The 26,546-nt window shown below is 46.1% G+C and overlaps 1 protein-coding gene and 1 long non-coding RNA gene across 2 annotated transcripts in view; both read right to left on the bottom strand.

Annotated features, from left to right (window-relative positions):
• Positions 1–26,546, bottom strand: part of LOC125939849 (uncharacterized) — a 397,438-nt gene that overhangs the window by 263,684 nt on the left and 107,208 nt on the right. The window lies entirely within an intron of this gene.
• Positions 15,469–25,961, bottom strand: LOC125940221 (uncharacterized). Its single transcript, XR_007463447.1, has 3 exons — positions 25,883–25,961; positions 23,746–23,850; positions 15,469–15,997 (listed from the first exon to the last, which is right to left on the bottom strand). It is a non-coding gene; the product is annotated as an uncharacterized LOC125940221 (long non-coding RNA).

Below are 26,546 nucleotides of genomic sequence, written 5' to 3'. Positions count from 1 at the left end.
CTCCGCTGGGAGCGCCACGGTAGTTCCGCGGCATGGCAATGACGGAGCGCGCGCGCCAGATTCTCTCTAGGGTGCTTCGATGCCAGCGCCACCGTTCAGGGTGGAGACAACCCCGCTGGCGCCGCCATATTGAATCACACGAGCTCAGACTCGGCTACGCTTGCGTTCATAAATAGTGTTACTCGCGGCGCACTTCCAAGTGCTTTGCCTTGATGAGGATTTTTTTATCGGTATCGCATCTGCACATCTTTATAACCAATAGCCGTTAACTCGTCGAAGGTGGAAGACGTAAATGTATGGCGCCGGGAACATGCCCCAAGTTGCCTAATTCAATCACATTTAATATGCCGTGTGTATGTTTGAAATACGCACTATTTTTTGCGCTTCGATGCTTGGCATATAAGGTTTGCGACCCCCTGTAAGTGGAAGTTTTCTTTTTCGCTGTTGTATTTTGGTTTACACGTAACGCCTCCTTTACCGTACCACTCGCGCACGGCGGTTAGTTTCCCTTGCGTTGCGCGTGCTCTTCGCGTTCGTTGCAATTATTTGACGATATCTAAGCGTAATTTTGCGTTTTTTGCAAACAAAACTGTGTGTTGACAGGTATAAGCTGGTGTAAAAATAACTGCGATGTGAAGATAAGGTTTAGTTAGTGCTGTAGAGAAAAATGTTACGTAACTTGTCTGTGTCAATCTTGCGTAGTACACACAAGAAACCAAACGAGGCACAAAATACATTTACTTAGTAATGTCTAGTACAGTCAATCATGAAAGAGATATGTACATGAAAAATTATATGTACTGTGTGGCGCCTGAAGGTTATGTTGAAAGACGAGATAAAAAAAATTCGCAAGGTAGGCTCGACACACACAATTCGGGATAGGAGAGTTTTTTTAAATTTATTCATTACATGGGCGGGGGGGGAGGGGTTCAAGTGAGTACATCAACCTTATTACACACAATATAAATCGAAACAAGAATACAAACAAGAAAACGCAACCGCGGGTAATATTAATCAAGATATCCAGCCAGAATACATCAGCTACCATCGAATACGGCGCATCAGCCAAACACATTGATGGCGAGTACAGAACATTTTATAAATAACCATTAGAACACTGATAACTACATTGAAAAATAAACAACACTGCATAGATATCGCGTACAAAAACCGTAAATGAAACTAAGACAGTCAAATACAGATTAGCAATGTTTTTCACTTCGAAAATACAGTCCATGATGATGTAGGGCTGTTGACTTTACCAGACGGCACCCATACTGTCGATTTCCCTCGTACTGGTCCTCTTCAACGTGTTTCTAAGTACAAGCAAAACAACAAAAGTGATTATTGATATGAAACGTTGCCTTGTAAATACAGAGAAACCATTACAGTGCTTAAAAATAAATTTTCGCCGAAGTAATGCTGTATTACCTCGCTTCACACGTTTCGAAGAAATGCACAGGCTGCAACAGACACCATGCCAGAAAGCGCCGAAAGATTTGGGTCCCATGATGCCCCTTAAGGACCCTGAAACGATTTTGACGATTTTCTACAAACGTACTGAGTCGTTAGAGTAGGTCCTTCTGATCATTATTTGACGCATCTAAGCGCTCTACGTAAAGCATGTAATTTATTATAAGGTTTTAAAAATGTACATCGCTACCGATTGCAGCACGCCAAGCGCTGATTTTTTTGCCCAGATGACGTGTTTTGCCCAGACTACGTCACTGGGCTAGCTATCCGATTGGCTGCCCAGGGTGCGTCATCGATAATTTTTCCAACATTATGGTGAACAAATGTTGTTCGTAATAGTTTAGATGTTAGTTCATTTGTTTCTATAAAAAGAAAGTAACAGAAAGAGAATGCACAAGGACATGTATCACTACAGAAAAAGCACTTGCGGCCTACAGCAAGTGTCGTCTGCTTGTGTTACAACGTGCTCCGTGTTGACGAGAGCTGCGCGGTCAGTGTTGGTCTTGTTCTTTCTTTTAGCAAGCACCATGGTTCGCCCTTGCGTTGTGGGCTACAAACGTAGCGATCGGCGACATGTCAAGCTGCGACATCGTGCCCCACTGCAAGGCAGCAGACGAGCGAAGTGGCTGCAGCGCATCGGACTGACGGTATCCAAACGGCGCCAGCATCTACGCGTTTGCAGCCGTCACATCACGTCGAAGGATTGCCACAATAGAATTTAGCTTGTCCGGTATTCAGGTGAACGCAAGCGTAAGTGTACTGGCCGTTTTACGTGATGAACGCAGGGGCAAACGTCAACTGTTTGCATGGTGCAGCCACCTGGCGGCACAAATCTCAACCAAACACACAGCTGTTATAGCAGTAACCAAGTTTTTTTCTGCTTTGCTGCTGGCTCAAATTTTTGGCAGGAGCATAATCCTGAACACGTTGTCATGTTTAAAGTGTTTTACACTTGGTTACAGGAATATTAGCTCTGTTTTTGGCTGGTTAAGCTCAGCGCCACCTAATGGCTCGACCGCGCATGCCGATCAGGCCGCTCAAGTACGTCTACAAAGTAGAGCACTGCACGGGCCTGATTTTTCTGCCCGAGCCCAGCCCGGGCCCGTACTACAAAGCCCGAGCCCGGCCCGGGCCCGGGCGTACATGACCGAGACCAGCCCGAGCCCGGCCTGAGCCCGTGGTTCCAAGCCTGGGCCCTACCGGGGCCAGTGTTACTGAGCCCGGGCCCGGCCCGGGCCCGGGCGTTCATCACTACGCTTTGCTAGCGCCCGCGTGTGCATGACCAGGCCCGGCCTGTAAGAAAAAAAATTTTTTAACCTACAGATTGTACCCTATCTGTCAGCCTCACCTTCTCGAGGTTTAATCAGCTGCAGTATATATGCAATAAAAGAGGCCGAAATCTTTGTTTCTCCGACGGGAACATCTGTAATCCGGCCCATTGCCGTTGCTACTATTTTTCCGCTGGTGCGCATGCACTTACCTTGATTTGTACGATATGGTTCTATGAGGACATTTAGCATGCAAATATACAGGACGTTTCATTTTGGCTAAACCAAATTTTTAAAGATTGCCTGTGGCAGATAGCACAGTTATAATCCTTGACCTAAACTACTCGATGAGGCGGCCATTTTGGCGGTCCTCAGTGGGCGGTCCTCCTTGGGCACGGCAGACCGGGAATGAGCATGTGGTCTAATGGGCCATTCTTCTGCCTTGTGCAGGTGCTTGTTTTTGGACATGACGGACCGACGAAGCAAGACGAAATCTTCACTGGACTGATCGATCATCAGATTTTTCAAAACATCACCACGCGACCCCAATCTACAGCAGCGTCACGAACGTCGCAGTGCTCGGTGCCTCACCTTCCTGGCGGCATATCTTCGCTGACGCGTGGCGTTCCAACAGCGCCATCTTCCCTTCACGTGACTTCACCGCATTGGGCTATAAAACAAGAGCTTCAGGCATTCCACTTCAGTGGGCATGGCAGACCGGGAATGAGCATGTGGTCTAATGGGCCATTCTTCTGCCTTGTGCAGGTGCTTGTTTTTGGACATGACGGACGGACGAAGCAAGACGAAAGCTTCACTGGACTGATCGATCATCAGATTTTTCAAAACATCACCACGCGACCCCAATCTACAGCAGCGTCACGAACGTCGCAGTGCTCGGTGCCTCACCTTCCTGGCGTCATATCTTCGCTGACGCGTGGCGTTCCAACAGCGCCATCTTCCCTTCACGTGACTTCACCGCATCGGGCTATAAAACAAGAGCTTCAGGCATTCCACTTCAGTGGGCATGGCAGACCGGGAATGAGCATGTGGTCTAATGGGCCATTCTTCTGCCTTGTGCAGGTGCTTGTTTTTGGACATGACGGACGGACGAAGCAAGACGAAAGCTTCACTGGACTGATCGATCATCAGATTCTTCAAAACATCACCACGCGACCCCAATCTACAGCAGCGTCACGAACGTCGCAGTGCTCGGTGCGTACCTTCCTGGCGTCATATCTTCGCTGACGCGTGGCGTTTCCAACAGCGCCATCTTCCCTTCACGTGACTTCACCGCATCGGGCTATAAAACAAGAGCTTCAGGCATTCCACTTCAGTGGGCATGGCAGACCGGGAATGAGCATGTGGTCTAATGGGCCATCCTTCTGCCTTGTGCAGGTGCTTGTTTTTGGACATGACGGACCGACGAAGCAAGACAAAAGCTTCACTGGACTGATCGATCATCAGATTTTTCAAAACATCACCACGCGACCCCAATCTACAGCAGCGTCACGAACGTCGCAGTGCTCGGTGCCTCACCTTCCTGGCGTCATATCTTCGCTGACGCGTGGCGTTCCAACAGCGCCATCTTCCCTTCACGTGACTTCACCGCATCGGGCTATAAAACAAGAGCTTCAGGCGTTCCACTTCAGTGGTCATGGCACACCGGGAATGAGCATGTGGTCTAATGGGCCATTCTTCTGCCTTGTGCAGGTTAGTCCTTACTACAGCTCCTTAAAGAGCGATTGTCGTTGTCTTTTGGTTTTGCCGTGCCCACAGCACTGTGTCTCAATGGCATATGATGTGTACTGTATGTGCTTGCTTCTCTTGTGCGGAGACGTTGAGTTAAATCCCGGCCCTGACACAGATGACTCTAGTACTCGTCAATTGCTGGAAAAAATAATTTTGGGTCAGAATAAGTTAGCCGAGGATGTCGCGGCGCTGCGCAATCAACAAACACGGAAAAACGTCTTGTGGATTGGGATGCTCGTTTCTCAGAAATAGAAAAGCAAGCTGCACGCGTGGACAGCCTTGAACACACGGTCAAATCCTTGGAGGCCAAGATTACTGATTTGGAGGACAGGAGTAGACGTTCAAATTTAGTGGTATTTGGCGTATCAGAGGATAAATACGAGACAGAGGCAGTGCGGCGCCGCAAAGTTTTAACTCACTTTTTCTCCACTAGGCTTGAAATAGCATGCCAGTCAGTTGGCCGAATTCATCGCCTTGGTAGGCCTGGTAAATCCCGACCCGTCATCTTGTACTTTCAAGCTTACGAAGAAAAACAGCAAATTATTAAGATGCTTACAAATTGAAAGGTGCCGGTATATCTGTACAAAATGATTACTCGCCAAACACACTCAGGAAGCGTAAACTTCTGTGGGAGAGTGCTTCAGAAGAAAGACAACAAAAAAGGAAAGTCACTTTAATCAACGACAAACTTCGCATAGATGCCAACCTTTTTATTTGGAATGACACGGAAAACACTAGAGTAAAAATTGGGAAGTACAACAATTCTAAGAAAGACTGACTTCAAACCCTCGGTAATAAAGAACTACGAATAATAAATATCAATGCCCGTAGCATTGTCAACAAATCTGATCAACTCGAGGCTGTTATCATGGGCTATAGTCCGCACATAGTTATTCTAACCGAAACCTGGCTACACAGCGGAATCAATGATGAAGACGTGTTCCCGCCTTGTAATCATGTTTTTCGTCGCGATAGATCAACCAGAGGAGGCGGGGTGGCTGTGCTGCTTAAAAAAATATATCAGCCACTCTTTTGCGTCAGGCTGACGATATAGAAACTATTAGCATAAAGGTTTCTTGCTGGGGACAATCTTTCCTGTTGTTTGCAGTATATCGAGCGCCCGGCTCACCATCCCAATTTCTGAGTGATTTGCGTGCGCATATCACGTCATTCGTACACAAAACAATTTTTTAATAGGAGACTTTAATCTTCCAGGAGTTAATTGGGAACGTATTTCTTCCAGTGTAAAACTTGCTCCCCATGTCAGCTATATGCGTGACATAATCCTATGCCACAATTTACAACAAGTTGTAAATTTACCCACGCGCGTGCATAGTTCCTCGTCATCAGTACTTGATCTTGTGTTTGCCAGTAGAACAATCGAAACTTTTTCAGTGTGGGTAGAACACGGCATATCTGACCATGAAATCGTGTGCTTTTCATGTAGTTTGGAAAAATGCAATCCGAGTGAAACGAAAAGTGTTTGAGTGAAGGACTTTTCGCGTGCCCAGGACGAAACTATTTTAGATTATCTAGATGTTGACCTTAGCAGCTTTCAAGGAAGCAACGTTACAAAACTTTGGGACCGGTTCAAGGAACTTTGCACATACTGTATTCAAAATTACGTACCAAGCAAAACAAAGAAAACGGCAAAAGTTAATCCTTGGGAGACGCGAGAAGTCATTCACTTGAAAAGAAAAATAAAACGCTGGAGACGAAAGAACGCCCCTAGAACAAAAATCCAAAACGCACAAGCTACGTTGAGCTCGTCTATTGGGCATGCGAAACGGCGCTACTTTAATCATATCTTACCCAATTTTATTGGCACAGCGCCACAAAAATTTTGGGCATTCCTCAGTAAAAAAAACAAACCAGTGGAGCAAATAGTTGATGGTGGCATTTTTATCGTCGAAAAGCAAAGTATTGCGGAACATTTCAACGCATACTTCCACAGTGTCTTTACCAATACAAATGACCCTGCGCTTCCTTCTTCTTCATTGTCCGGTGTGAACCCGGAGCTTGTATCTGTACCTGGCGTAGTTTCCATGCTCCTTAACTTGAAAACCAAATCTACCCCTGGTCCCGACAACATACCGAACGTTTTTCTGCGTCGATACGCAGAAATGATGTCCCGGTTTCTTGTTATTATTTTTCGTGCATCATTATCCACAGCAACCCTTCCTACTGACTGGCGAACTGCACGTGTAGTGCCAGTACCGAAGAAGGGTGACGTAACACTGATAAGTAACTATCGCCCAATATCGCTAACGTCATCGTGCTGTAAGATGCTAGAACACATCATAGCTAACTTCATTACTAAATTCCTAAATGATAACAACGTTCTTTCACCTTGGCAGCATGGTTTTCGAATGGGTTTTTCCACTGTCACCCAATTAACATCGGTTATCCATTCTTTTGCGAATATTTTAGACAAATCCGGCCAGGTAGATGTAATATTTTTAGACTTCAGGAAAGCATTTGACCTTGTTGCGCACTCAAAATTGATTGAAAAACTTCGATTAATTAACCTTCCTTGTTTCATTATTAATTGGGTTTCAGCGTACCTAAGGAACAGACAGCAGTTTGTAAGCATTGACACTTACAATTCCCGTGAACTGCCAGTCACCTCAGGTGTCCCTCAGGGTAGCGTTCTAGGGCCTTTATTGTTTTTAATATATATTAATGATATTACCAGCGTAATCACTGAACCCGTTCAAATAAAATTATTCGCTGATGATTGTGTACTGTTTCGTGAAGTAACCAGCCGAGGTGATCAGATAACCCTGAACAATAACCTTCAAAATCTTCTTTGTTGCTGCAGTCGCTGGAATATGGAACTAAATGCTAACAAGTCAGTGTACATGAAAATAACTAAAAAATTAAATAGCCTATCTTTTCCTTATGCCCTAGGATCTGTACCGCTAACCGAGGTGAGGGAATATAAATATCTTGGCGTCACAATAACAAATAGCCTAAACTGGAATACTCACATTACTAACGTATGTGACTCAGCCTTTCGTAAACTTTGTCTGCTACGTCATAAATTAAAGCTAGCTCCCGTTGAAACTAAACTTTTAGCCTACACATCACTAATAAGACAAAAACTTGAGTATGCATGCATAGTATGGGACCCTTACACCAAAACTAACATTGATGCACTAGAAAGAATTCAGCGTAAAGCAATCAGATTTATTTTCTCAAAGTACCGCATGACTGATTCCCCGACAGCACTAATTAAAGAACATGGTATCCAAACACTGGAAATGAGAAGAAACATCCAGCGGTTAAAATTTCTTTTTCTTCTTAAAAATAACCTCCTTTCCCTCACCCCAGAGCCTTATGTAATGCCAATGATTGCACGCCGAACACGGCGTCGCCACGCTGACAACTCCCTATAATGCCAGAACTAACGTCTTTAAGTATTATTTTTTCCCACGCACTATTACGGATTGGAACAATTTACCTCAGTCGCTACTAACCAGTATTGATTCCCTTGACAATCTCAATTATTGACATGTTGCTCTCTTGTGAATTGATTGCTTAAGTTGATCCTTGCGTTATTGTTCTTTTACTTCGCTTAAATTGTATTGATTCATTTATAAACATGTTCTTTATTTGTTTTGGAAATTTCTTCATTACACGAGCAAGTGTTCTTTTCCGTACTTTGTACACGCAGCTGATGGATTGGATTGGTATTCTGTGCACTCTTAATTTCGTCTGGTATTGGTATTATCTCTTTTTATCATTGTATGCCGCTCCTGCTTGGGCCAAGCCAAGGCCCGCAGTATTGTATAAATAAATGAATAAAATAAATTACTTCCACGAGAAATCAAAACGCCTAATTGAAGAATTACCATAATTACGCTAATTAACGTTTTAAATAATTATTTTATGGCACATCCTTCAATCTACGAATTATAGCCGCCGAGTACGCACGGCGTATCCACTTGGAACGAGTTCTCACGACTAAACCAGTTTCGAGATAATAATTTTCAAAGTACCCGACAAAATCAATCAAATCAAATCAATTTATTGCCCAGTTTACATGCTGGACGGTCAGTTTGGACTATAAGCTACATATGTAGCTTGACGTGACGCAATAGACCAGGCAAGGCAATAGTACAGCAAACTGTGTGCACACATGCACAATAATTCAGATATATTTCCAGCTATCGCTGGAATCGCTCATGGACGAAATAGCTATGAACGGAAAGACAAAGCATAGTTGCGTCACGGCGAGTTAACAGAATTGGAAAAAGTTTTAACAGAATACATTTTAAACAACACTACAATAACAATACAAGCTATACAAAAAAACGCGACACCAGCTATACAACATAGCATGAGACTGAATTTTACAAGAATAAAATTTGCTAAGAAAACGAAACACGATTTGCATTATATACTCAGAACCATACACAAACGCAGAATAATAATCACATCAGATACATTACAAGCGACCAAAGTGTCAGCTGAGTTGTTTGTTACTGAAATTACCGCGATTTTTGTATCTGTTCAAAGTGAATGGTAGGTAATGTATTAACGACTGATGCTTATAGAGTGTTCTGAAGTATGAAATTGACAATATCTCAGGATTTCTTGTGCTCGCATTAATGCGACGGTGCTCTAAGGAGGCTAATTATTTTATGTAGTTCCAAGCTAATTCTGACATGGATAATGGATGGTCAAAACGCCTAATTGAATATTTAACAATTACGCGAATTAACTTTTTCATTAATTATTTTACGGCACATCTTACAATCTACGAATTATAGCCGCTGAGTTCGCAAGGCGTATCCACTTGGAACGAATTTTCAGGACTGAACCAGTTTCGAGATATTAATTTTCAAAGTGTACGACGAAACGCATGGGCGTTCCAGTTAGCTTTTTGAGGAAAACACTTGTATGCATTGAAGCACAAAAGTAACTGGCCTTACCGCTAAAATAATGCCATAGTGTGGACACTGGTAATACTGCAATCGCAAAAGCGGTAACATAGAAATGGTTTGAGGAGTGGTTCTTCGTATGATTTATTTTTCCTAACGCGGAAACAATGTTCGTTTTTGCGGAAAAGAAAAAAAAATTAGCGTAGCTTGCACTGGCGGCGCAATCCTAAAGAGACAGCGGAGCTGATGGTCACCTAGCTAGGCCTGGCTTTTGGGCTAGGCTAAGCACTAGCAAGTCATCCCTAGCATTTCCCGGAATTTATTATTATTGATTGATTATCGATTAGCTATTGATTGGCTATCGGTTGTCTATTGCAAAATATTGACCACGTATTTGGGATAGACTAAGCACTACCAAGTTATCCGAATTTATTGATTATCGATTCATTATTGTTTAGCTATTGATTGGCTGTCGATTGGCTATCGCAAGGTATTGACCACGTATTTGGGCTAGGCTGAGCACTACCAAGTCATCCCCAGCATTTTCGGGAATTTATTGATTATTGATCGATTATCGACTAGCTATTGATTGGCTATCAATTGCCTATCGATAGGCAATTAGTCCCCACCATCTTTAGCTAGACTTATCCAGGCTCAGCTTCGCTAGTTCATAGGTGTATGTGCCATTGCGCTTGAACCCTTTCTGCACTGCTTCCAGGATCGGCCCACATTTTTTGATTAAGCGGACACATTAGACCCGGCTGAAACAGCTCCGCTGTTAAAAATGAGAACTTCATCTGTTTTACTATTTTCTTTGACAAGATATAGTCATCTGATAAGATATACAGTCAAGAGAGCGGTGTGGATATGATTACAAACGGGGATAACCGATATTCTAGTTACATTAAGCGGAAGAAATGGAGCTTGGCAGGCCATGTAATGCGTAGGATGGATAACCGATGGACCATTAAAGCTACAGAATAGATACCAAGAGAAGGGAAACGCAGTCCAGAACGACAGAAAACTAGGTGGGGTGATGAAGTTAGGAAATTCGCAGGCGCAAATTGGAATCAGCTAGCGCAAGACTGGGTAATTGGAGATCGCAGGTAGAGTCTTTCGTCCTGAAGTGGACATAAATATAGGCTGGTGATGATGATGACGGTCATCTTGCACGTATCACTTCAGCTTGGCACAGAATGTATTGAACCATGCAATGCATAACGGTCGCGTGTGCTCGAAGGCCTACTTAGGCCCTTCAATGAGCGGGCCCGAGTTTGGCCCGGGCCCGTGGCTTCAAGCCCGAGCCCGGCCCGAGCCCGCCGACAAACGTTTCGGACGGCCCGGGCCCGTGCAGTGCTCTACTACAAAGCTCCTTCATCACAGCTGTATGGAGGGGCTTTAGTTTACGCCCCTGGCTATCCGTCAAACACCCAGCTCGCCTGTGGTTACCGGAATACTGGACACACTCGGCGTTGCGACAGAACGCTCGCAACGCACGCTGCTTGATCGCTCTGGCTGGGGATCGACGGCCGGGCGGCTAGCGGTTGGCGAGCCTGCGCGCGCTGGCTTTGAAGACAACCGGGAATAGACGAGAACGTACGCCACAACACGACGGAGAGCCAGCGAAGGCGGAGCTTAATCCCGATCACTCGGTGGACGAGTTGAGGAGAAAATACAAGGCTAGGGAGGAGGGTAAGTTATAATCGTCTGTAGCTCTCTTAATATGAGACGCTTCACTTAAATTGTGACGCGAATGTTTTACTGTAGCTGCACCCTACGCGTCTACAAAATTTGTCTGAACCCTTTCAGGGACCATTTAACTCTACTACACCTGGCATACCGTGCACAGTTATTTAAAGACCGTCACAGTAAGCACTACGATCGGGAATGAGCATGAATGACCATCGGCTTCGGAGCACCAGGCTACAAATATATTCGTCTAAAAAATCAGCTATATAACGTAACAACCTGAGATCCGCAAGATATCTGCTGAGAAATCAGAGAAAATCACAATGCTTCGCTTGACACGTACACAACAGCCGCTCTCCCCAGAAGAAGCACTGCGTTCTTTAGTCCCAAATAAGCAGTAGCGAAAAATTAAACTGAGGAAAAAAAGAAACAAGAGACACACGATGTGTGCTTCCCGTGAAAAAGTAAAATAGGTGGTTTACATGACGATTTGTGGCTAATGTAAGACTATTTCGCGGCGAAGCATTTTCGTCAGTCCTTAAAATAAGGGTACTACTCGCATAGACTGCGCCGATCAAAACGGCAAAAGCCTATGCGACGCGCGCTCGCAAACCATAGGCTATTCAGACAGAATCGGTGCAGTGCTTAGTTCATGAGCGAACGTAGGTACGTGAGCGAGGATCAGAAAATACTTTCTTATTTAAATGAAAAACACGGTGCGATAGTCTAAACTTTCTTGACACTTACCTCGCAAATGTAGGAGCTATCCGTTGCCTTCCATTGATACCGCTTTACTTGGGCTTCCCATCTCTTCCTTCGCTCTGGGTTCCGGGGGAAGCGTAAACAACGAAGCCCTTCACGCGTCGATCCGATGTACTTGGGAACACAAGAGTCCGTCATGTCGACTCGGTGCACGTGACAAGCTTGTCATTCATGCGGTTGAACACTGTCCAGCAAGTAGAAGCGTCAGCGAAGCATCCGCGCAGGCATCCGCGCGCAATGTGTCTCGAACTAAGCACCGGCACCAAGCAATCGCAACCGCTCGCTGTGATTCAAGATCGCGTCGCAGCGAGAAAGCGGCAGCGCGGGTGAGGTCAAAGGATGCCACCACCCTAATTCTCTCTCCTGTGCAGCGCTGCGATGAGCGCTCGGTCCGCTGCCGCGAAACGGGAACAGCCACGTGGCGATCCCGAACTTCGCGTTTGCGAAGCCGAAAGGACACGTGAACGGCGGGAAGCGGACCCTGAACTCCGGGCTCGGGACGCCGAATCGAAATGTCAACGTCGAGCGGTGGATCCCGAGGCGGCGCGGCAACGCGGAGTCGAATCGAAACGTCAACGTCGAGCGGTGGATCCCGAGGCGGCGCGGCAACGCGAACCCGAATCGAAACGTCAACGTCGAGCGGTGGATCCCGAGGCGGCGCGGCAACGCGAAGCCGAATCGTAATGTCAACGTCGAGCGGTGGATCCCGAGGCGGCGCGGCAACGCGGAGTCGAATCGAAACGTCAACGTCGGGAACAGCCACGTGGGAACAGGAACAGCCACGTGGGAACAGGAACAGCCACGTGGCGATCCCGAACTTCGCGTTTGCGAAGCCGAAAGGACACGTGAACGGCGGGAAGCGGACCCTGAACTCCGGGCTCGGGACGCCGAATCGAAATGTCAACGTCGAGCGGTGGATCCCGAGGCGGCGCGGCAACGCGGAGTCGAATCGAAACGTCAACGTCGAGCGGTGGATCCCGAGGCGGCGCGGCAACGCGAACCCGAATCGAAACGTCAACGTCGAGCGGTGGATCCCGAGGCGGCGCGGCAACGCGAAGCCGAATCGAAATGTCAACGTCGAGCGGTGGATCCCGAGGCGGCGCGGCAACGCGGAGTCGAATCGAAACGTCAACGTCGAGCGGTGGATCCCGAAGCGGCGCGGCAACGCGAAGTCGATTCGAAACGTCAACGTCGAGCGGTGGATCCCGAGGCGGCGCGGCAACGCGAAGCCGAATCGAAACGTGAACGTCGAGCGGTGGATCCCGAGGCGGCGCGGCAACGCGAAGCCGAATCGAAACGTCAACGTCGAGCGGTGGATCCCGAGGCGGCGCGGCAACGCGAAGCCGAATCGAAACGTCAACGTCGAGCGGTGGATCCCGAGGCAGCGCGGCAACGCGAAGCCGAATCGAAACGTCAACGTCGAGCGGTGGATCCCGAGGCGGCGCGGCAACGCGAAGCCGAATCGAAACGTCAACGTCGAGCGGTGGATCCCGAGGCGGCGCGGCAACGCGAAGCCGAATCGAAACGTCAACGTCGAGCGGTGGATCCCGAGGCGGCGCGGCAACGCGAAGCCGAATCGAAACGTCAACGTCGAGCGGTGGATCCCGAGGCGGCGCGGCAACGCGAAGACGAATCGAAACGTCAACGTCGAGCGCTGGATACCGAGGCGGCGCGGCAACGCGAAGTCGAATCGAAACGTCAACGTTGAGCGGTGGATCTCGAGGCGGCGCGGCAATGCGAAGCCGAATCGAAACGTCAACGTCGAGCGGTGGATCCCGAGGCGGCGCGGCAATACAAAGCCCAATCACAACGCAAACGTCGAGCGGCGCATCAAGCTAACCATCTCCCCGCTGCTTCTCATCCACACATGGTTCCCTTTAGCGCGAGATAGAGTAATTTTTTGTTTTGTTTTTGTGCTTTCTCAACCGCTCATTTACGCCCCAACTGGTTTGGAAACGTATTGTTTCCCACAGTAGTGAGGAATACGACACCACAAATGCCTTGAAATGTACGAACTTATTCTTATGCACTTTTGTGCACTCAACGTTTTGTTCTAGAAGGATGTGTTTTTACACAGAGCCCTCTAAGCTTGTCGGGCACTGAAAAAAAACACCCTGATGTTATCACGACCTGCCGCCTTCCTGAGATAATGTGAAATATGCATTTATGGCCGTGCTTATCGTTCCTGTGCTTGCACGGTGCAGAGTGTTAGACTGACCTGAACTTCCGCAAATTCTTTTGAGCTGCTTTTCCGCCACCGGTACTAAAACATGATCTGGATAGTCAGCATCCTTCAAGCGTGTAGTTTGATTCTGGAAGACTTGAAAGTAGCAAGACTTGAAACTCGTTTGTTCCGACAACCAGCTATGCTGGTGCTATGATTCACAGGCTAGCAAAGCTTTACTCCCATTTCATTTTAACCACTCGAAACTAACCAAGGAAGGCATTGCCACAATTTTCCTCAGCAACGCATTAAGGAAATCTTGCGCTCACCTAAGAAAATAGGGCTCATCAGGCGCGATCTAAGGAAGCTGAGGCTTCGTCATTTGGCAAACCAATTGGCCACCAGTGCACCGCTTCAAAAGATCTCACCTTTCGCCCTGAATCTCCCACGGAGTCGTACGTGTCAAACGTATTCGGCGTTATCGCAGTTGATACCAACATGACCAATACGGACATAGTAAGCGATGTCCTGAAAGGCATCGCAAATGATCTTTTCAACTTAATGGTCTTTAGGGTCTGCTCAACCGTTGAAGACGTTACCGAGAAGTGCAGGCGTGTTGAATAACTGAAGAGTCGGGGCATTCTCCAACCATTGATGCGGCTCCAAACACTGCCGCTACGTCATCCAGCGCGTACCTTTAGCCTCCCCTCCGCCGACACCATTGTCCACATCGTGCGTCGTGAAATTGAGGCGGCGTCTACACCTGCCTTTTTCACAGGCCCTTCCGATTATTCCCGACCGACAGGCTCTTTAATTCAAGCCCTCGTTAGTGAAGAGGTCACTAACGTAGGACTATAGCCCTTGCTCACCCTCGGGTGAGTTCTCTGGTTCCGCCTTCTTGGAATAGAGCAACGTTTAGCCGCTATCGTATTCCGGCCCCACCCCATGGAGTACCCAGTACGACAAACCCATCTTCCTATTGCCATGGCATAGGACACATTTCTCATTACTGCAGATATCACCCACCTTCACCCCCTCGCTAATTTTTTACAATCGCTTTGACGACAGCCGGCACCGGCAGTTTTCAGCTCCTACAAATTGGCAATATCAATCATGCGCACTAGACCAGATTGTCCAGTTATTGAAACCCTGCGTCTAGTCTATTGCCAGTGGCAATACTGGGCTGACTTAGCCATAACGTTTTATCACTGTTTCATACCGGCAGATAGCATCAATTATCTTGACTAGTAATAGAAAATCAAGTTGTATATCCAAGACGTTATGTTTATCTGTGAGGGATTTTACCAAGAAGGACTCAAAGTTCGACGAATTCGTTTAGTGTGATTCTGGAGCAACGGCAAAATAGAAAGTAAGCGAAGTTGGATAGTCACCCGTAGTACGCAAGCCATGGCAATGACATCAAGCTTTATTGAAACAGAATACATAACACGCCGTGACATGAATTCATGTTAGCCATTCAAAAAGATATATTTTATTAATGCAACGCAACATGCGGTTTAAGCCGTCTTCTTTTCAATTTTGTACTGCAACCAATCTGCAAAATCTTCTGAGGCTTGCATTGGGAACCTATATTGACGAAAAACTTTTCATATCCTCTGCACTGGACGAACCTATTTATTTTCTTGATTTTCTAATTGTCAACAGCAAGGCTCGAGAACAATAGCCCACATGTTTTCTGTGAACGTAGCAATCCTTTGATAGGTTCATTTTTTTATGCCACGAGAAACTTGTAGGCTTAGTGTGATGCAAGATTCGTAACTTGTTGTTTGACATGGGATCTCTTACGCTGTTGTTCAATAATGACTGCTACTATAACCAATTATTATCATTTTACTGGTGGCCTTTGTGCAGATTCTCGCAAGTGTCATCGTACGGCTTTGATATCTTTGTTGGATCGCAACTTTTATTGAAGAAGACCTGGCAGCTCGTTGAAGGACCTTCTTTAACATTGCTTTCTCGGAGATACATTTCACATATTCGTGGATCTGAAAGAGAAGAAGTTTGACAAATCTTAGGTTTGCAGTCTACAGCAAAACATTTTGCTGGAGATGTTAAGTGCGGGCATGCAGCCTGCTTTTTAGTTGCAATAGCGTTTTTTTTCTCTACACTAACCAGAATGCACTGAGCACATGCCCTGTTTTTGCTTTGCATACTGTGCTAAACATCAGAGGCAGCAATCAGAATCCACCGCGGAGATACCGCAGCAAACGCACACTATCGGTACCACTATCGTCTAGCACACAGCACGTCCAAGACATGTACGGTAACTATAAGGTGACAAGACGTCCGGATTTACACGGGACACGTGCCGTATTTACCGTCATGGACCCGCTGTCTCAAGGCTTGCTTGTGGAACGGTCTTTTGTATCGCTTAGACCACTGCTGACCCCGATTTGTCCCGAAGTGCCTGACCTGTGGTGCCGAGTCAGCTGTTCAAGTTAACGTGTGTAGTGGCGCCACCATAAAATAGAGTTGAAAAACACTGCCTGAATATAGGCAGGGGGACCAGTGGTACGATGTTATAACGGTTAGGAAAGCTTTCGCTTACCTCGTGTGCTTGGTTAGAATGGCACTCTTGCTGATGAAAGCGTTATTCGGATCAATCACACGAGGGCAAGCGAACACTGAGCACATGCCCTGTTTTTGCTTTGCATACTGTGCTAAACATCAGAGGCAGCAATCAGAATCCACCGCGGAGATACTGGCAGCAAACGCACACTATCGGTACTTGTTAGGGCTTTCGGGACCATTATAAGGTTGAACCAATTGCTTGCGGTTAGTACTATTTTATCTATCCAGCTGTAATTAACGTGTCAATGCGTTTACTAACGAGCCGGTGTCAAGCCAGACTGCACTGACCACGCCGTCTTCATGCCGTGACGCTGTGATACTGGAAGCATGTGGAATAACACCGAAATGCAAGTGCAAAATGACTAAGGACCTTGGAAAAGACCTCTTCACATAAACAAAACTTGAAGTAAATCTCGAGTCTCATCTACGTTTAGGCCCAAAATTTGGCATGCTGGATGGAGGGCAGGAGAAGCCTTGCGTGTGCAGTGATTGCGCCCTTTAAATGATGGTCGGATTCACGGCACTCGATTGTAATAGTTTCTTATCATTCACCCAGCACGGCCTGGCCAGTGATAGCGTCAGCGGAGCACTGCTGGCGGAGCTGAAGATGCGTGTAAACATTATGCAGAAACCATTAACGGTGATTGTCATGGCCAGCGAACACGCCAATCGAACAAGCGATCGAACAACCGAGCTTGTTAGGGTTGGCACGATATGTGCTGCCCGGTGTTTGACCACTCCCCTGTTGCAAGCATATGCCGTTTTACCGCTCACCTCTTGGCCGTCCCCCTGTTGAGGGCATGTGCGATAGTATGGAAATTATTACCATCATCACACAGCGATCACTTCGGAGAGGTAATTGGTGTTGACACGATATGTGCTACCCGGTGCTTGGTCAATCCCCCGTTGCAGTTATGTGCTTTTATACCACCCGCTTCTTGGCCGATCCCTGTTGAGACTATGCGCGATAGTATGAAAGTTATAATCATCATAAACTGCGGCGATCACCTCCAAGAGCTTGTTAGCGTTGGCACGATATGTATTTCCTCGTGCTTGACCAGTCCCTTGTTGCAGGCATCTCCCTTGTTGCAGGCACCCGCTTCTTGGCCATCCCTCTGATGTGGTTAAGTGCGATAGCATGAAAATTAAGTTCATCATCGACAAATGGCGGTAGCCTCCGAGAGTAGTTGGCGTTCGCCTGATATGTGCTGCCCGGTGTTGGGCCCGTACCCTGTTGCGAGCATTTCCCGTTGTACTGCCCTCTTCTTGGCCAATTCCCTATTGGGGCTATGGACTATAATATGAAAATAATGATTATCATCAACAAGCGGTGATGACCTCTAACAACTAGTTGGCATTGGCACAATATGTGCTTCCCGGCACTCGGAAAGTACCCTATTGCGGGCTTGTACGATTGTATACCGCTGACTTCTTGGCCGATCTCATGTTGTGGGTATGTGCGATAGTATTAAAATATAATCATCATCAACACGCGGCAATGACTTCCAAGAGCAAGTTACGGTTGGCACAATAGGTGCTGACCAGTGCTTGGAAATTCCCCCGTTGCGGGCATTTGCCGTTGTACCACTCGTTTCGCGGCCGATCCCCTGTTGTGACTATGTGAATAGTATGAAAATTTTATACATCATGAACACGCGGCGATCACCTCTAAAGTAGAGCACTGCACGGGCTCGGGCTCACCCGAAAGCCCAAGCCCGGCCCGGCCCGTGGGCCGGGCCGGGCTTGGTCTTTCTATTGTTCTACCCGGCCCTGTTCTACCCGGCCTGTTCTACAGGCCGTTCTAAAACTGTTCTACCCGGCCCGGCCCGGCCCACGGGCCGGGCCGGGCCGGGTAGAACAGTTTTTTCGTGAGCTCGGGCCGGGCTCGGGCACGGCGTGTGCTTGTTGACCCGGGCCCGGCCCGGGCTCGGGTTTTTTGACGCGGGCCCGGGCCGGGCTCGGGCTTTCGGGTGGTGTGCATGTAACGTGCAGCGAGTTATTATCGGGCGTCTCAACTCTGAAAAACATTATTTTTCGGTCTCGGGCCGGGTTCGGGCCGGTTTCGTGTCGGGCTCGGGCTGGACTCGGGCCTAAGGTAAAGAGGTGGCGGGCCGGGCCGGGCGGGTAACGTAGATTATTTCCAGGTTCGGGCCGGGCCCGGGTTTCGCCATAAATGTTTTGATCGGGCTCGGGCGGGCCGCCCAACGTAAGAACGGGCCCGGGCCGGGCCCGGGCTGAAAAAATCGGCCCGTGCAGTGCTCTACTCTAAAGGCTAGCTGGCGTTCGTACGTTATGCGCTACCCGATGCTTGGCCGATCCCCTTTCTAAGGGGCACAACCAGCCCTCTTTGCGGACAGGCGCCGTTGTGCCGCCCACTTCATAGTCGATACCTTGTTTTGACTTTGTGGGAGCATATGAAAATATAAATCATCATAAACACGTGGTGATCACTTCTAAGAGGTAATAGGCATTTGCACGTTATGTCTTGCCCGGTGCTTGGCCAATCCCCCATTGGTGGGGGTACAGCCAATCCCCATTGCAGGTATGTGCTTTTATACTGCCCGCTTCTAGGCCGATCTCCTGTTGTGAATATGTGCGATAGTATGAAAATTTTAACAATCTTAAACAAGCGGCCATCACCTCCTATCGCTCGGTGTCGTTGGAATGATATTCCAAGTTGTTACTAATGGAGTGATATGTGCTACCTGGTGGTTTGCATTTCCCCCGTTGTGGGTATCTGCCATAGTATGAAAATCATCCCATAATCATTTGAAAGAACTAGATGGTAATGGCAGAAGAGATGTATGCGAGCGAATTGGCCTAATCGTTAGGGCATCGGGCGGCTTCGCTGGGGCCCCAATGTACAAATTGTGCCTTCACATGCTCTTGTTTTTTTAAAGAGTGAAGTGTAATGTCCTGGATAAGGGCCCGACCAAAGATCGACCGAGTGACCTAGGGGAAACCATGCAATAATAAGCTAAGAATGCTTTAAATTCTTCCCATATGTTGCCACTCTGATAATTCATACATCAAAGACAGCCATACTGTACAGGCGATTGTTGAAACTTTTTGGAACTAGTAGTACTAGGTGTCTGTTAGCTGGCTAACGTCCATGCTCAATCGCAGCAAATATTGCTGTGTTTGAGCGTTGTGGCGGCTGGCTCTTCTAATTCACGGCTACCTTGCAGGTTGCGATGGCGGACCGCGACGTTCTTTGACTGTTGCAGCGGTACAAACATGTAGGTGACCTACAACTTGGAGACGCCATAACGCGAAGTAACAAAAAATATCAGAATATTGCTTTAAAATAACACACGCATATTGTCACCTGTAGTCGTGGGAATAGGACAAGCGCAGAGGCGCAAGAAGAAAGAAGTGCGCATGCTAACCGCCCCGCTCGATAGTTCGCTTTCGCCGCCGTTTTCTGCAGAGCCCACCTGCTCTGAATAAACGTCGTCAGCCCCCTTTTCAAGGCGCCTGGTAAAGTGGTGGAGGTGCGGGGTACTTCTCACTCATGCCGCAGACTCCTCCTTGGAGCAGAAGCACCAGCCCTGTGTTAGTCCATACTCCCGTCCATCGGACAAGCCGCAGGATCCGGGAACTGCCTCCTGAAGACACCGCAGCCCTTCAGACTAACCCAACCGGTATGGAACGTGCAATGACGAACTGGTATACACTTCAGAATCCACTAGTGCCGAAGTCGTTCAATGGCGACGTCATCGAAGACGTCGAAGACTGGATGACCGACTTCGAGCGCGTCGCCGAATACAACGAATGAGACGACGCGACTAAACGTAGGAATGTCTAGTTTTGACTGGAGGAAGGCGCGCGTACATGGTTTCAAAACCGTGAGGAGCAACTGACGTCGTGGCGCGAGTTCCGCCGTCATCTACTGGAAACCTACGCCAATCCTAATCGCCGCGAACGAGCCGAACGAGCAATTCCGGTCCGAGTCCAGCTTCCCAAACGAAAGCGAACTATCGAGCGGGGCGGTTAGCACGCGCACTTCTTTCTTCTTGCGCCTCCGCGCTTGCCCTATTTCCACTACTACAGTTACTACAATATTACAGGTATTATGTTGTCTGTTCGAATGAGTTTTACGCGAGGTAAGTTTTGTTTTGTAATAACTGATCATTACGTTCCAAAGCAAATCTTCTACTGTGATATACGTTGCGTTGCGCTTACCTTAATTATCATAACGGCTTCGCATGTGCGTGTGCTCCCTTGCACCCCTTGCTTAAATAAGACACGCGGTGATCGTCTTAAAGATCTAGTAGTTGTTAACGCGGCAGAGGTATACTTGCGATTGTGGCCTAAAGGTTAGAGCATCAGCGGGCTGTTATGGGCGACAGAGGCTCGATCCTACCATCAGTCACGTACCCCGTCATCCTACCATCAGTCACTAACAGAGTGTCGGGCTCACTGATTCCGTCCTATCCAAAACCCCCAACTTGTTCAGCAAGACATTACATTTGATCGATTTCGACAGGAGGTTGAATCGCCCTAAAATTTTATGACTGCGCGATCTTATAGGGACCAACGTCCATTTACAACTATAAAGTGTTATCTTTATAATGATTTGTCGTTTTTTCCTCATTTAGTACCTTCTTCTTTCTGGGGTTTTACGTGCCAAAACCAGTTCTAATTATGAGGCACGCCGTAGTGGAGGGCTTCGGATTAATTTTGACCACGTGGGATTTTTTAACGTGTGCCACTACAATAAAATCACACGGGCGTTTTTGCATTTCGCCTCCATCGAAATGCGGATGCCGCGGGCGGGATTCCATCCCGTGATCTCGTGCTCAGCAGCGCAATGTCTTAGCTGTCTGAGTGACCACGGCGGGTCTCATTAAGTTCCATGAATGGCTTTATTTTAATTAGTCTCGCAACACGTTTCAGTTAAGATGCACTCAGTTCCACTAAATGCAATTTCGGCATGGCGTAGAGTTTTCTAAGGAGACTGAGAAACCTACCTTGAATTGGGGGTTTAATACATTTGAGCTCTTCCTAAGCGATTTTTTACAGAAGTGCAATTCTTTCGCACACGCTTGGCATGCAGATCTGATATAGTAATTATGTAATAGAATACGTATTTATTGTCATAGCCACCATAAACAAACTAATTTTATACTTTGCCTACACGTAACTCATAAGTTGGCTCTTACTTTTACCACACATAAACAAGGCGCCTCGCTTAGTCTATACTTGGACACCGGGTAAACTTTCTACGAACTTCCTAAAGAGATGAAAATAAAAAGAAGCAAAGGTTCTGTAATTAAATGCTTTGGTCATAATTAGGCGGCAAATTTCAAAGCTTCGTATACATCGAGCTTAACATGTCCCAATTGTTACCAAATATAACATTCTATACTATAGCCTTCTCTTGGCACAATGAGAAACATTTCTGATAACGGGAGTACGACATTTTATTCTCCTTACAAAACGTTTGATTTGTCCACATGTATACAGATTTATAACTTCATATTGTAATGCGCAGTAGTTCTCGCACACAGTCGAACCCGGGTGTATCGAATCCACATACATACAATTATAGAAAGACCTCAAAGTTCACTTCTGTGTGCGCATTCAAGTCTTCTGGTGTAGGTGGAGAAGAAAATCAGGCGCCGGGGAAAGTACAGAAGAGCGCATTGAGCGCGTGGCAAAGTAACACCATCTACGCGATAGTCTAGGTGGTGTTGAGCGAAGGAGGGAACTAAAGCTCCTATAGGGGGAAAGGAAAGGAGGCGATTCGTCGCGGCGTCCCATACGCTTGCGCTTCATCCGCGTTCATGAAGTTAAACGTCACTGTAACTTTTTTTTCTTTTGCGCTTCTTGCGCGCCTCCTGTGCGCAGTCAGTTTAGCGCCGTCGAAGTGTTCGGCTAGCCCACGCGCTACCTCGAACGTCAACATTCCCTCTTTCCAATTTTCGTGGCGTCGTCGTGGGGGTTGAGTTGATATGAAAGGCGTAGGGCTTTCGCACCTTGACAGTTTTTACAAGATCCGAGACGAGCATCTTCAACTTCATTTCGCAGAAGACGGAAAACAGGATCAGCAATTTTTTTCACATAAATAAAGTGTGCTTGCATTTTTTCCCGAGTTGCGTGATCTAAATTAGCAGCACTCGAACACACCAATCGCTAAGCCGCCGTTTGCCTCAGGGCCTAGTATTTGATTTATTGAATGACCAATATATCGAACTTTTTTTGTAATCGCATTATGATGCGATATATACGGGTGCGGTTGTATTTTTACGAAATTGTATCGCGGTGGCATTTATAGTAATGCCAGGCCAGCGGGTTAAATGTTGCGACATTCGTAACACTCCCTTGTGACGCTCTGGAGTGCTTGACAGGAGTGTTGTTTATCGAAAAGGCTGCAATTAAACCACAAACTTTGAACTTCGCCTGCGCATAGCCCGCTGTAAAATAAGTGACGACTTATCACTGTGCCCTAATCTATGCTGTTGCTGGTACCAGTTAAGTTAGTGTTATACCGGCTTTTGTTATAGCGGCGCTTTGATGCCACATTGAATTTTGTTATTACTATTCTCAGCCATTCCTCTAATTGCGCCTTATGATCTTGCTACTTTTTTGTGGCTTGCGCAATATTACTAGATATTAGTCCGCTGTTCCTACTTTGATGTGAGTTTCTTTTTAACCCCGTAAAGTCCAGTTATCGTATATGCTGTGCTGAATTTAATAAAAAAATAAATTCTTGTAAAAGTACGGAAAGCAGTGTTTATTTATTGTTTTTTTGTTTTTTGTTTTTTTGCTGGACTCAGCTTTAAGTTGTCGAGGCTTCAGGAAAGCAATAAGTAAACAATTAGGTAATATGGTAATTAGGTCTTGCGTCAAAAAACGTTTGGTTCTATAAACTAGAACAAGTAGTTCTAATTTTCCTAAACGTGGTTGTGTTAGGGCATCACGAGATTAGGTAGGTGATGCGATAACTCGTCACAATATTGCGATTTCGTAAACGTGCAGCCAAACAAAATCCCCTGTATTACATTCCAGCACGAACGTGTAAGCCGTGTATGATAATCAATAGTGAACACGACTACCTCATCTTTGAATAAGTTTGCTTTTTGCTAACACAGTCGATGTGTTAAAAACACACGTTTTGCAGCCCATCAACCAAATAAAACAATACCAAAGAGCTTACCACCTTCCAGTTTTGCATCAAGAGAAGAGATAAAAAATACGCTACATCCAAAATCCGAAACATCAGTGTACTGGAGAGTCATTAGCTCGAACGGCGGTTCGGGATCTGAATAGCAGAAGTAAACGGTGGTAATGAGTGAAACGCCATCTGTATACTTCATCACTTGGAATTTAGAAAATGTGACATGATGACATTTTGTGCAAAGAAGGTACTTGTCTGCTGTGTTAATAGATTCTACCTTTTAATTTAATATTGCGAAGGTTATATTATAAGCAATGTCAAATGCCATTTTTGAGCTGCAGGATCCCCCTCGAATGTGGTGTTGCATCGAAGCTTTTTCAGATATTTTCAATACATCGCATGCCATATAGTATAATGTCGTATTCTGACGTATAGATCTCTGCTGTTTATTGAGAATGTGGGCATGCTGCGAATTCACTCTTGTAAATAAGCCACCCGTCCATGTAGCATTCAAGGATGCAAGTCCGACGCATAGTCTTTTTCATTTCTAAGTAATGCTTATTGAAAATGTTGTATTTATTTGCTTTTGGTAAATAAATTGCTGCGTACGCGCGTGACATTTATGTTTTTGTACACGTACTGTATCCCCTCTGCAATAATCCCCTCCACGGCACTGCAGATCTTGAAAATAAATATATAAAAATTAACATGCTCTGGAGAAACATCCTCACGCGGCTGAAATACTCCCGCGACAAATTGCAATGTTCATTGACCTAATTCTAATGTTTCAAATAGCGTTGTAATTCGTCAGTTTTGGATGAACCTTTTAATAGCGAAATTGACGCCCCGTGCCCTGGTGAAGTCACATCAGCTCAGCAGATACACAACTGAACAAAGTTTGAAATAGCGCTCTTGAATTACATTAGGAAATACAGTTGCGTTCGCGAAACCTTCCCCCTAGCAGATCTAGTTGATCTAAACTGAAGCGTCAATATATTTTTGGGACACATAGGTAATGAATTCACATGGAATGAAAAGCTCTAAAGCACATCTTCAAAATCGTAGTGGAGCCTTGCCGCTATCATGCAACATCAAAATAGTAATTCAGGAACCTTTCTTCAGCTATGAGCAGATTGAAAAGTTTCACGCAGCAATATTCCATCTTATTCATAAATGACCCTTCTTCAATTTTGGAAGCCTGCCTTAAGACATAATAATATGTGAATATAGATAACAGATTGTTTCGGGCAGGTAGTAAGTACAATTGTGAAATGCATCTCAAAAAATGGTACAACACTGCTTTGTAGCATGCGTATACAAAAAAAAAAATCTGCCCGACCTAAAAAAACGTAGACTTGCCTTCCTGGCCCTGCGAAAGTGGATATCCAGCGAAATTTCTGCAAAACCAGCACTACAACTGCTCTGGGGGGTATACATTGCTTTACTGATAGTTCGGATGCTTGTTTTGAGCTTGTTCTTTACTGAAACTGTGCTGTTCTGTATGTTGTATTGGTAATTTCAATGAATTGTATGCACTGTTTGCTTCACTTTGCTGAGCACTTGTAGTCTCTGCCTTGCAGAGGTATGAGCCATGGCATTGTTTGCTTGCTTTCTGAGGTATGAGCCATTGCTGATGATGATAGATGCTTGTTTTGAGCTTGCTCGTTATTGAAACGTACGCTGTTCGGTACGCTGTATGCGTGGTTCTAATGAATGTATGCACTGCTCGCTTCACTTAGCTGAGTGCTTGTAGCCTCTGCATAACAAAGGGAATGAATCATTGAATTTTTGCTTGCGTAGGGGGGGCAGAGGCATTGCTGATAATTTTTGCTCACGGACACCACACGAAAAATGCCGACCACCGAGAGGCTAAAGGGTTCACTATAATAAACTGGTAGTGTTGAAGATACTTACAAACTATTGGTAAGTGCTCGTCAGGAAACGCAACTAGGAATGAATCATTTTGCGCATCATTCCATTTTTGCCACTTGACGGTGTTTATAACATAACTTCTTAAAATAAAAGAGGGTTGCTTTAAAAGGCATACAAGGGAATTATTTTTAAATTACAGGAGAAATGCGTCACAGCATCATAGTGTCTCAGGTGCTCTGTGGTAATATAAATTTACTCTATGTTTAAACTTGATTTTAAAGAGGATGCAGATTGGCGCACTCACCTCTGACGTCGTAAACTGTCATGGACTTGGGTGGATCTGTGTCATTTACAAATATACCAAAGTATTGGTTTTCCAACCTGACAATTGGGAATCACACCGTTAAAAATAAAAGGTCATGGGGGTAAGATAGATGCAGATAAGTAGACAGATACAGCATCTACTCTAGCAAAAATGAAACTCCCTTTTACAACTATTTTCTATCGGTGGAGTAGAGAGCCATAGAGCATTGGCATCGAATACTCTATCAAATGTGTAACTTCTGTATTCATCGACGACGAGAACATTGCGATAGCCTCCAGGAGTAAATGTGCTTCACGGCAGCTAAGCTACGCAGGAATAGGATGTCACACAACGAGTACTGAAATACCAAGGCGGGAACACCACTTCGCTCTATCTGCCTTATCGTTTGCGTGCACACCGCAGAAAGCACTCGCAAATAAGATCCCGCGTAAAAAAATAACTGTTAACTCTTCCACTGGGATGGAGATGGAAGACCAGCGAAGCTGTACTATGGTGGGAATTATGTATTTAAAATTATGTATATTAAGATGTGATGGTGGAATGGGTTATTTGAACTATTAAAGAATGAGAAATATATATGATCCGGTGGTTTTAATTTATTTAGAGATCACAGGGACCATGGCCTTGTGGTCACTACGGTAGA

The sequence above is a fragment of the Dermacentor silvarum genome, chromosome 9 (assembly GCF_013339745.2).
Source record: "Dermacentor silvarum isolate Dsil-2018 chromosome 9, BIME_Dsil_1.4, whole genome shotgun sequence".
NCBI lineage: Eukaryota > Metazoa > Arthropoda > Arachnida > Ixodida > Ixodidae > Dermacentor > Dermacentor silvarum.
The sequence above is the reverse complement of the archived record's forward strand: the minus strand, read 5'-3'. Positions and strand labels throughout refer to the sequence as shown.